Source organism: Microcebus murinus, chromosome 8 (genome assembly GCF_040939455.1).
Source record: "Microcebus murinus isolate Inina chromosome 8, M.murinus_Inina_mat1.0, whole genome shotgun sequence".
Lineage (NCBI taxonomy): Eukaryota > Metazoa > Chordata > Mammalia > Primates > Cheirogaleidae > Microcebus > Microcebus murinus.
In genome coordinates, this window is record NC_134111.1 from 75,210,491 (window position 1) to 75,222,661 (window position 12,171).

Here is a 12,171-nt window from a genome sequence, read left to right on the forward strand (position 1 = left end):
AGGATTAAAGGGAAGGTAGATACGTACAGATATGGACGAGATTAAGGTGAATATGCTTCAAGCCAGGTTGTCTAGTCTTTATAGTCTCACATTATGTCATCACTAAGAAAACGACATCTTCGACATCTTCTTTGCAAATTATTGTCATTACTGTGATAATGAGATTATTCTGGAAGGAAGTCATGAGAGCAAGAAATTGTAGGGAGATTAAAAAGGCTATTAAAGAAGAAAACAAAAGACATGGCGAGCTTTTTTTTCTTTTTCTCTCCAGCATCTAATACTTTTGTTCAAATAGCTCTACACAGGGATCAGGCATTTTGAACCAACCAGGATTATGGAACCCCTACAGCAAGCTAAAAACAAACTGTGAAATCCTTTCAGCTGCTTTGGCCTTAGAGTCATTTACAAATGGTTTATGATTTCTAACTATTTTGCTAGAGTTTAGTGCCTAAGAAAAATGCCACTCTTTGGCCACAGGGCTTGGGATAGTGCTTGTTTCCATTGGTCTGAAATAGAGAAAAGAACAAGCTTCTGTGGAGAGTGGTCCAGTCGTTGATTGCTCCTATCTCCAGCTGCCATGGTTTCTAGGAGAAACTGGTTTTCATGTGTTCTCATCCTGACTATACTTCTCCCTGTCCCCTCTGCTCTCTGTTTTCCCTCAGCTTCCTAATATGGATGCCGGCAGAAGTTTAGGGTCACAGATGGGTTGTAGGAAACAGCTTAGATGATGTCAGCATGAAGCTGCTGTGGTGAGCATATGCTGTTCCCCAGACTTCAGACATTTGGTTTCAGGTTGGTCTGGCCAATAAACAGTGATCCTTAATATAGAAGGTCTTGGTGAGGACAATAATAATAGAAACTTGGCCAAAGTGCTTTCCTGCCAGATTCTGTGCTAAATAAGATAACTGGGTTCCAATAAACAGAGAGAAATATGTTACATTTTTTTGTTTTGTTTTGCTGTTGTTTCAAAATAATGTGCAATTTTTCTGTTTATGAAGAGTATTCTCCAGGCCTAACATCAATAAGGCTCCTACTCTGCACTGGTTTTCTTGTAAGGATTCAATTTCATAAGTCAAAAATGTTCAGGCACCTACTACCTGCCAGGCTCTGTGGCATGTGCCAAGGCTGTGTGGATGGATATGGTACATTCTTGGATCTCTAGAGTTTCGGTTTGTGTTCATTCATCCACACTCTTTCTTAAGTTCTCCTTGTTACTGGGGCACTCATGTGTGAGCCCTGCTTCCATGGAAGACATCCTAGCCATAGCCAAGATGTCTAACTCTGCATTTGGAAATCTTAGAAGTCCAGTATATCTTGGGGTCGAGTCAGTGCTATTGATAACTCAGTCCTAAGGACTCTGTTTTGAAAGGGTCATCAACATCTGTGTTCCAGGAACATCCTCTTGTGTGAATCTCAAGTCCCTTTTGAGCCTGCTCCCTCCCATCCCCATGCCTGAACCGCTGCTGCTGCTTCTACGCACTTGAACCCAATGATTAAGTGGAGCAAAGACAAGATGGGAGCCAAAATATGTCCCAGATGAGAACTGTGTCAATACCATTCTAGATAAGATTTCCATTCCTTTCCTTTTCATCTAAGAAGTTGTAAGAGCCCCCAAACTAAACCCAGTCAGTACAATTTTGAGGGAACCCAATTGTTCAGAACTTGGGGGTACCATCCATTGTCCATTCATGCCCACCATGCCATTTCTAGGCCTTGTCCGAACTTCATTGAGGAGGACAGTAATGTTTCTGTTTATATGGGTTTTTGAAAAAAATCACCTGGTGCTGACCCAGCTGGACAGGTTCTCTGACCAGTTAACTGTTTTCTTGTGGCTCTGATGAACAGGACTGTAGGTTTCCTAGCCTTCAATTCAGACTCTTGTGCCTGATTAAATCTGGGCAAGGTAAGAGAGTTGTATCATTTTAGAGACTAGTTCCTTGTTCGTTCATTCTTTCCCTCCCTCCCTCTCCCAGTCCCCTTCTGTCTTCCTTCCTTCCTTCCTTCCTTCCTTTCTTTCTTTCCTTCTCCCCCACTCCCCATTTTAAGCAAGCCGGCTGAGAACTCTGTGTCCTCTACTTCAAAGGGCCAGTTGTCTTATTTTGATGTGGGCAGATTGAGAAGTAGGCTTTGAAAAGTAGGCGCTTTTTTTTTGTTTAATCTTTTCTCCTGGGATAGCTTTCAGAGCAATATATCCAAGTGTCAGTGAGGGGGTTCTGACGAGCACGGATTCCCAGACTCTCAGCAGGATCATTCTCTAACAGAAATATAAAAGTGAAATATTAAAGACCCTGGAACGTGAACTCCATCTGCAGAGTAGCCAGTGTCGTGCCTGCTTGCACCATGGGAAAAAAAAATCTTGAAAAACGAGGGAGGAGAAAAAAAGTGTTTTGAGTAAGAGGTTTACAGGTTTAGTAGAGCATAGTAACATCCCCTCAAAGAAGTGGGTGTTGCTCTGTGACCCCCCAAAACGTCTTCCTTTGACTCAGCCGCCAGAACACTCACCCTCCCCAGGCAACACACCTCCTTTTCACATGCTAACTGAGACGCCCCTGATTGGCTGAACAATAAACTGGTCACACTTGCTAAAGGGCTGCCGTCTTTCACACAATTAGCCAAGACACATTAATCAAGCTGGCGGGGACTGGGCTGTGCGGGCCTCCTGCAGTGGGGGAGGGGAGGGAGTGTGGTGACCCTTAATAACAGTCCACAGGAAGCAATAATACAGAGGCGTGCTGGAGGGGGTTCCACGACCAGAAAGTCGGGAAAGGGGAAGGCCCCAGTGGATGCCATCTCTGGGATGGACTGCATTTGCTGTGCAGAAGATCCTGGAAGCTTAAAGCAAACTGGGTGTTTGTCTTGGCTAAAATCTGCAAGGCAGTAGTGTGAATTTAAAAGGTGGATTCCCTGTAGACATTTTCACAAAGTTCCTTCAGCCTACTTAGTTCCCCCTGCCACGCCCAGGAAAAAGCCCACGGAAGTCACCCCTGTTTGGAGCCTTAAGCACTTCAGGGCCACCTGGACAGTGGCAAACCCTACCGTGTCTGTTTCACCATTAGAACTAATACACATGAAGCATATATAAGAAGGAGAGAACCGTTTAGAGCCAATTAAAAGAAAGAATTAACTGCCAAGGTTAATTTTGAGAGAGAGAAACAGTTAACATACTTTTAATCGTATTTTCTGATTTCTCTTTTCCACGTTTCCTTTAAATAGATCTTCCAATGGCAATATAGAGCTGATAAGATCATACCTTAGAGACCGGTTTGCTACAGAATCGTGTAGGGCTTTTAAGAGAATCAACTAAATATTTAGACATTTCTCAGCTAAAGTAAACAGAGGCCTTACTCCTCTGGAGGTTGTCCAGTCACCATCTCATTAGATGCAAAGATCCTGCGATAAAGAGAAACTTTTTTTCCCTGCCCACATGATTGCAGCCCAGTTGTGGTTTTTAATGTGTCATTGATTGTTTCATCCAACTCCTTTTGCTCCACTGAAAGGGTCTGTCGTAGCTCTGTTTGCTTCCTTAAACACAGTTTCTGAAAGCGCTCACGCTGTGTGAGCTCAAATCCTAGCATTAATGTACTGCTGGGTTCATTTCACCACACTCAAAAGCGCTGAGTTTAAATCCCTCTCAATTCCATTTGAGGCACCAGAAGACTTTATCCTTCTCCACTAATGGTTCCAAGTTTACATCTAGATACTGGGGGTCAAGGACAGGAGAGGATTTAGAAATAACAGTGCATGACATTAGTCAATGCATTTGCCAAATTGGCAATTAGTTCCTGATGTGCGTGCAAAGCATTTTATTCCTGTCTCTTTGATGCTTGTTCCCATAGAGAAGGGAATAGAGTCCACAGAGGCCTTCAAACTTTTAAAGAAATATCTGCTGAAAATCATGCCTGATTTGTGACATGAGTTCAGCCGCGGGGAAGCATCCGGGATTATCTTGGTTCTTTCAGTCCGAGGAAAGAGCACCGCACATGGGAAGTTTTTCCACTGGAGGAACTTAGTGGAAATCAAAAGGCAGGAAAGCGGTACTAAAAGGCCCGCAGGGACCAGAATCAGATGTACTGCAAATGACAGGCCAAGAGACCCTGCTGACACCCAGTTCTTTTTCAGCATGCTTGCTTTATCAACTCTGACCACCAGGTGGAAGCAAGAAACAACAGGGCTAGCAGACTGGTATCAGACGGCATTGTATTAATATTACAGTAATGTAGACTCACTCTTGGAATGTCTTATTTTGACCTTAAATCCAATGTGAGAGCTGCACTGCATCTGGCACCACTATGGGACAGATAATGATTAAAATCTAAAATGATCCTTGTCCCCACTGGGATGATAAAGAGCTATAATGCTTTGGGCTCGAGGGGTTCTGAGCAAGCGTCTGAGTGTTTGCCGTGAAAACAGCAAAGACGTGCATCTGTGTCGGCATCAGCTGTCAGCCGAGGGAGTTATTCCGTGGCTTGAACTAAGGGAAAAGATACTGATAAGAGAGGCTTTAACTGTGGGCATCAACTCTTATGTGGGACTGTAGTCTGAGCTCCCCCTTTTACTATCTGGGGGAACTTGAGGAAGTTATTTATTTCCCAATTCCCTAATCTGCAAAATGGGAGAAATCCTTTCATTTCAAAAGTGTTCCCTATGTGCCAGGCACAGAACATACATAATTGCCAAAATCAATGCTGGATGGAGTAGCCTGATTCTGCATATGAGGAAACAGAGACTTTCTCCCAAGCCTACACAGAGGCATTTTGTGGTTGGAAATGGGTCCGATCTGCATCCAAACCTTGTTCTCTTTTCACTAATCATACTGGGTCCCTCTGTCTCATTTTGCAGGTTGGTTCTGAGAAATCAATGAAATGATTGAACTGTATCTGCTATATTGCCTAACTTTTAGTAGGTGCTCAATGCAAGTTAGTTCCCATTCTGTTTTTTACAGTCTGGAATTTCAGCTGCACAGTGACTTGCCATGGTTCAGACCTAATGACAGGTGCATAAGAATTGATGCCATCTCTGCTTCTTAATGTTTAGTTCCTTTAGAAATCTTGGCCTCCCTCTAGATGTCAGGCACACCTCCTGGAGCCAGAACTGACTTTTGTTTTTACTTGCTTGCTTTAAACCTTACTGAATCTTTACCTCATAAGAGCAGACTCTCAGTTTTCAAACACCTGCCTAAGTCAGTCTGAGAACTTGTTAAGGCTGTCCCTATCTGGTGATGGGTCCATTCTGTCCCCATACCTGATCTGCAGTAAGATGTCCATCCAACCTTTGCCCACAGGGTCCTTTCCTGGAAGAACCCTTGTTATCTACATCCTACATAATGGGTATACAATAAAGGCTACCGAATCACAGATAGCATTAGTGTTATTTAATTTCACCCAAACATGGGGGTAGTGGAAAAAGTGCTGAAGCTTTCTATAGAGCAAACCTAGTGTTTCTGGTATTCAACACATGCCCCTTTACTGATACCTAATAGTAGTCAATAGATATTTGTGAAATGAAATCAATGACTAGGAGTTAAAAAATCCGGGTTCTAGTTCCAGTTGCACCCTCTAGGATTCTAAAAGTTCTTGTTCTGTCTGCTTTGCCAAGAAAAAACATACAAGTTATTATTCACCTTATTACCACTGAGTAATAATAACCACTATTTGTTGAGCACTGACTAGGAGTTAGGCACTTTACGTATAATATTTTACTTTGATTCACAACAGCCCGATCAGATAGGGACACTGTTATCATCCTTGCTGTACAGACTATAGAGCTGAGGCTTTGAGAGGTGTGTATCTTGCCTAGGGTCACCTGGTGAGGTAGGGGGTAACCCAGAATATCCAGACCTGTTGGACTCCAGGGTGATGTGCATAGCAGTGTTCCATTTTACTTTCCAACTAGCAATGGGCAAATTACAATCTGATAATTCAAGCAATGCCCTAGACTGAGGATCAGCTAATAACACTTTTCCAAATCCACTTCAAAATGATTGTGTCTTTCCACCCAGGCTTGATTTTAGAATCTGTGAGCTTGGCGACATGTTTCAGGAACTTAATCTGAGTGAAGTCCCTACCCTGGGACTCCGGCAGCCTCCCTTGCTGCAGCTAATGAAGCCACTGGCGTTCGCTGCATCTGTGAACCTCGACTGGGCTCATTACTGTCTCACTTCTGGAGCGCTGCCGAAAGCTCCTGGGGAGTTACTATTAACATCTTTATTAACCCGTCCCCCAAATCAGTCAGTGAAATTAATTTAGATACACAGCCACTTTGATCTTCATTAATAGTTGCTTCTAGTTTCTACATTTATTTTTAGTTTTCTCATCTTTAATTTATTTGGTGTCAATTATTAGTTTTTATTGAGGGGGGAGTAGATGATTTTAAAGTACTTAAGAATAGGAAAAATCACAAGTGAGTAAAAGCAGGTAAAAAGTATTTTTTCTAAATAAAACCCCAATAATAAAAATACACAATTTTTAATATTAAAAAGAAATAAAAATCAAGTTAAACTGCCATGTTCCTTTCCAGTTCAAGAATAAAAGAGGCTATAAGGTGCCAAATGTCATGGAAATGGCTCCAAGCAAGGCTCCTTCTTCACCTTCATGGCCAGGGCCTTGTGTCATCAGTCTTTATAAATCATAGAGCAGGATACACGAGTGGGCTCACTTGAGTTACTTTTACATTTTAAGAATAAGGTTTCATTAGTTTATTTCATTTTTATTTTCATCTAAGCATCACCTTCATATTCATTCAGCAAATATTTATTGACTGCTAGGTGCTAGGGACTGGGAGAGTAAAATATAACTGAGACATTGATACCTGCTTTCAAGGAAGATAGTCTAGAAGGGGAAAGAAATAAATAGTACAATGTGGGAAGTATATTATATCCTCTGAGGACCTTTAAGAACACTGAGAGAAAGCTCTCTTCATTAGAGGAATTTAGGGATGGTTTTTAAAGAAAGAGGTGTGGACTGGGTCTCCAGGATGACTAGAGAAAGATGACTGGAGGAAGATGGGCTTCCTTAGGTGACAAAGAGGAGAAAGATTCTAGACAAGGGAACTGGATGCAGAAGAATAGGAAAGCAAGTGTATTTGGTAATATATAAGCAGGTCAATTGCCTAGGGCAGCTAGGATGTTGGCCTTGTGGTGGATCATAGCTGGGGATTAACCTGGAAGGGTAGACGGGCCAGATTAGAAAGTGCTTGGTAATCATTTTAAGAATCTGGACTTTGACCTATAAGCAAACAGAAGGCATTGGATGCTTTTTTTAGCAGGGAGGTGATATGACAAGATTTAACTTTTAGAAAAAATTGCTTGGAAGACTATAGAATAGAATTGGCAGCAGGCAAGACCAGAATCAATGTGGCAACTGACAAGGAAAGGAAGGAACAGATCTAAAAAGTATCCAGAAGGTAGAGTCCACGGGAGGTTGTAACTGATCGGATTTGGATTTGAAGGAGACACTTATCTCCATTGGGTGAGAGGACCATAGCACCATTCACTAGACAGGGAAGAAACAGATTTGTGGGGAAGGTAATGAGTATAAGGCTACAACATTTTGAGATCAAGATATCTGTGGACCACCAAATGGAGATGTCTAAAAAGCAAGTAGAAACCAGCACAAGAGTCCAATCTAGAAATATAGAATAAGTCATCTGCCTGAATCAGTTTTTAAAGTCCCAGGTGTGAATTCAGTTGCCCAGGAGAGGGTGTGTAGAGGAAGAAGAGAAGTCCATGACAGAACCCTGGGGGACCAATACTGAAGGGCCAGGTGGAGGGAAAGGAGTGTTTGGAAGCTAAGAAAGACCAGCCAGAGGGGCTGAAGGAGACCAGGAGATGATATAATAATAATAATACCACAGAAATCATATGGCCATAAGCTTGCTGGGGCAGGGCTGGGTACCATGTCTGTGTATTCTCAATGCTGAGCACAATGACTGCATGTGGCAGCTGTTAGATATTTGTAGAGAGTGCAGGGAGTGGTAAATGTTGTCAAATGATGCATCATCAAATACAATAAACACTGAAAGGCATGATCAAGCTATAGCTCAACAATCCTTTGTGGGGGTGGACAGGCATTAACCACGGTACGGCCCCCCACCCTCGAGAGGGGAGAGTCCTGACGATGCTCTTCTCTGCCACCTTCTCCACCCACTGGGAGAAAGGACTGGCCCCACCTTCCTCTGAAGAGACCTAGAGAATAGGTTTCAGAGGATGGACTATTTTCTCAGACTCCATGGAAAGTTTTGATGCAAGGTTAGAAAAGTGATAAGCTGTAAATATGAGTTGGCTCAAATGCCAAGGAGCACCCTTGGTGAGAGGACTTGCTCTTAGAGTCCTCCTGATGCTCAGAGGGGAATCAAAAGCCTGGTAAAGACTCCTGGAGCCAAAGACTGAGGAAGCCTCTGAGCCAGCTATCTGGGAGGAATGGAGCAGGCAGTTGCCACAGCGGGAGTTTATGTGTGTGTGTGTTTGGGGTAGGGGTGAGGTGGGAGAAAAAGAGCCACAGATTTTGGCAGTGCAGTTTTAAAGTTACCGCTTAAGATAGCAAAATAAGACTAACACCATTATCAACTATTTAAATATATGGTATCTCAAGAATGCATTGTATTTGGGAAATTCCAGAGGTGTAGTTCAGTAGACCGCACTATAAGATAACCTCAGGGTGACTGCAGCAAGACTATAGTAACTAGAAATGTTTTTCCCTGAGCTAAATTGATTACCAATCAATCAACAAATCTCTATTGACTAAGGTTACCATATTGAATCAGTTGCAAAATGAGCTTTATTAAACATTTATGAAAATGGGCTATTTTTGCTATGGTAGCAACGGTTCTGCCCTCGTTTTGATTTTACTCCATTTAGTTTGGAAATTTAAATGTTCTGCTTTTTTAGTTTTCTTTTGCAACTTACTTTGCTTTTCCTGCCTCACATTCCAATTGAACTCAAATGAGAACTCTTTTAAAGAGAACTGCAGAGGGAAGAGATGAGGAAAAATCTGGTCTAATGATGTACTGTCATCTTTGGAAAGAGAAGGGAAACAAGCTACCTCCAGACCTATTATTTTTAGAGGCTATTGAAGCCAGAGAAACGGGCTCCTCTTGAAATGGTGGTGTGTAAAATGTCTATCTGTTTGTGGATCATTCTCTCACTGATCACTTACAGCTTAACTACCGGGAAAAATCAATGAGAGAGAGGCAAGGTCATTCAGCATCAGGTTATCTGCCTGAGTGGGAGGGTAGGCCACAAATAGGTATTGGGCTTTGCTTCTGCTCCATGGCTGCTCCCTGACTGACCTTGGACACATCAATCCCTCTACCTCAGCTGTTATAGCTACAACATAGATGTGGGAAGACAGTCAGCACAATCCGTCTACACAGAACATGAAACCTCAAGTACAAGATGTTGTTACTCCTGGGGTGCTGGGGCAACTCTGATAGGTCATCCTTTTCTGGTAGAATTTATAAGAAATGTGTTTTCCCTCATCATGCTGCTGCTTTCGCATCCTTGAGCAACATATTAAGTACATGTCAGACACTATGTTCTGTAATTTTAATATACATCGATTAGTTTTATATACATGATTAATTTGGGAGGACAACCACCTCACTTGAGTTGTTACAGATGAGGAAATGAGCCTCAGAGAAGTGTGTGTCGAGTTGCTCGTGAGTGGTAGACCCTGCTCTCTCTGCTAGACCAGTGGTCCTCTATCTTAGCTCCTCACTAGAAACATCTGGAGACCATTAAAGACGTAATAATAGTACAACACCCAACCAATGCCTGCACCCTCCCCAGACTAGCTGAATCAGACTCCAGGGCTTCCCTTTATTCTAAAAGCTCCCCAGGCGATGCTAATATTCAGCTCTGCTTGAGAACCACTGTTAGACCATGCTACCTCTCCAAAATGAGAGGTGAAAACAAGAAAAAGAAAAAGAATGAGATTAACACTTATTGAGCCCCTACTATATGCCACATGCTTAGTCTTATCTAATCCTCCCAGCAACCGGAAAATGGGTCCATTTTTACAGATTTGGAAATTTCTCAATTAATTAACCAGAGAGGTTAAGCAATTTCCCCAAAGTCTCAGAGCTCATAATTAGCAAAAAGGAGATTTAAGCCTGGGCTTGTGTTCATGTTACTGTACCACACAGCTAAGAAACACACCTCTGGCCCACACTGAGGCCTCAAAAGGAATCAAGCCAGACATAAGAACTGAAGCTTGGAGCAAGTTAGAATTTCAGGAGAAAAAAACAGTTATAGAAGGCTTCCAAGGAGAACAGTATGGCAGAAATACCTGAGAGGGGAGAGAGAAGCATGCCACATCAGATAAGGGAAAGAAACAGGAAAATAAAAAGAGAGACAAAGAGTGAGAAAACACTGATACTTACTATCCTAATTCTCACAACTCTATACAGTGGGAACTATTATTATCGCCCTTCCACAGATGAGAAAACTGAGGCCCGGTGAAATTAAGCAACACCTTCAGGTCACAGCTGGTAAATGGCATCACGTGGATTGACAACCTGGGTCCCGGGTCCAAATGCCCAACCATGCTAGCCTTGTTTACACTGAACATTACTTTTCAAAGGAGGAGAAAGAGGAAGGAAAAGCAAATAGGAATTATTCTATTTAGTGGTCCAAGCCGGCACTTTACATGCGTTGTTCCATTGCATTGCTTCAGCATCCTCATGAGGTGAATACTCCAGCTTGTGTTAAGAAAACTGAGAGTCACCTTGGTCAAAGGATCTTGAGTAAGGTCTCAGCAAAACTGAAGCAGCTGAGTCAGTATTCAAAGTCTAATTCACCTAACTCCCAGCCAATGTTCCACAAGAACAACACTAAAGCCAGAAATAGTGTTAAATTTTTAAAGGCCAAAAAACACAGCACATAGACCTCTCAGAAGGGAAAAACAGAAAATGGGAGAGGATTGAAATAGATTTAATTATGTTGATTGGAAATTGGGATATGACTGAATGAAGAAATATTTTAATTTTGTTTGGCCAGGGAAGAACTGTAAATAGGCAGCAGAAAGTGGTTTGGAAATAAACATGCTAAACAAATGCCAGATATTCTTATCTTTGCTGGTTATTTTGAACTTAGGCACAATCATACTGAACAGAAAGTAAATAACCTGTCTATATTAGTACAAGTGCTTCCCTAATGCCCACCTGGGACTATAAAACACCAGCAGACAGGTCCCATTTGATTGCATCTGACCTTGAAAACTCACTGAAATCACTTTCTTTGGTCACTTCTTTTACTCTGTAACTCTTAGCACTATAAATTTAATTTTAATTTTTTTATTTTATTTTTTTTTTATTTTTTTTTCTTTACAAACAGGTTCACAGGTTGATAAATTTAATTTTTAATTGAAATTATACAATAATACTGTATATGCTTTTACTAAAAGAAAGTTTGAGAAAATAGACATAAAAGTAAAAAAGGGTAAGCCCATATAACCACTATCACTAGTTAGTGAGTAGTCTTCCTGGTCTTTCTATGCACATGCCAACATAAATGTCAGTATTATCAAAATAATTTTTTGCCCAACTATGATTAAATTCTTTGTTGTGATAAAGTCTTTCTTTTTTTTTTTTTTGAGACAGAGTCTCGCTTTGTTGCCTAGGCTAGAGTGAGTGCCATGGCGTCAGCCTAGCTCACAGCAACCTCAAACTCCTGGGCTCAAGCGATCCTTCTGTCTCAGCCTCCCAAGTAGCTGGGACTACAGGCATGAGCCACCATGCCCAGCTAATTTTTTTTTCTATATATATTAGTTGGCCAATTAGTTTCTTTCTATTTATAGTAGAGACGTGGTCTCGCTCTTGCTCAGGCTGGTTTCGAACTCCCGACCTCGAGCAATCCACCCGCCTCGGCCTCCCAGAGAGCTAGGATTACAGGCTTGAGCCACCGCGCCCGGCCAGATAAAGTCTTTCTTATTCTGTTCATATTGGAGTTGGAGGAAGACTTTTTTTAAAACCAAAATACCTCCAGTTCAGGCCTAAAAAAAGTATAAGGCAGAAATATCATTTTAAATGATATTTGAAATATTCTTTTCTCAATTTGGAGAAATAGAAGGATTTTGCACACCCCCCCCAAATTCCTCTTACAGCGGTACATAGAATCAACATTTAATTAGTAATTCTAGAATGAATGAGAAATTGTCCCTTTTCAGGTTGGTTTTA

At 41.8% G+C, this 12,171-nt stretch overlaps 1 protein-coding gene across 2 annotated transcripts in view; it reads left to right on the forward strand.

Annotated features, from left to right (window-relative positions):
• CDK15 (cyclin dependent kinase 15) overlaps nucleotides 1-12,171 on the forward strand; it is a 75,593-nt gene that overhangs the window by 45,310 nt on the left and 18,112 nt on the right. The gene's annotated exons all lie outside the window — the stretch shown is intronic.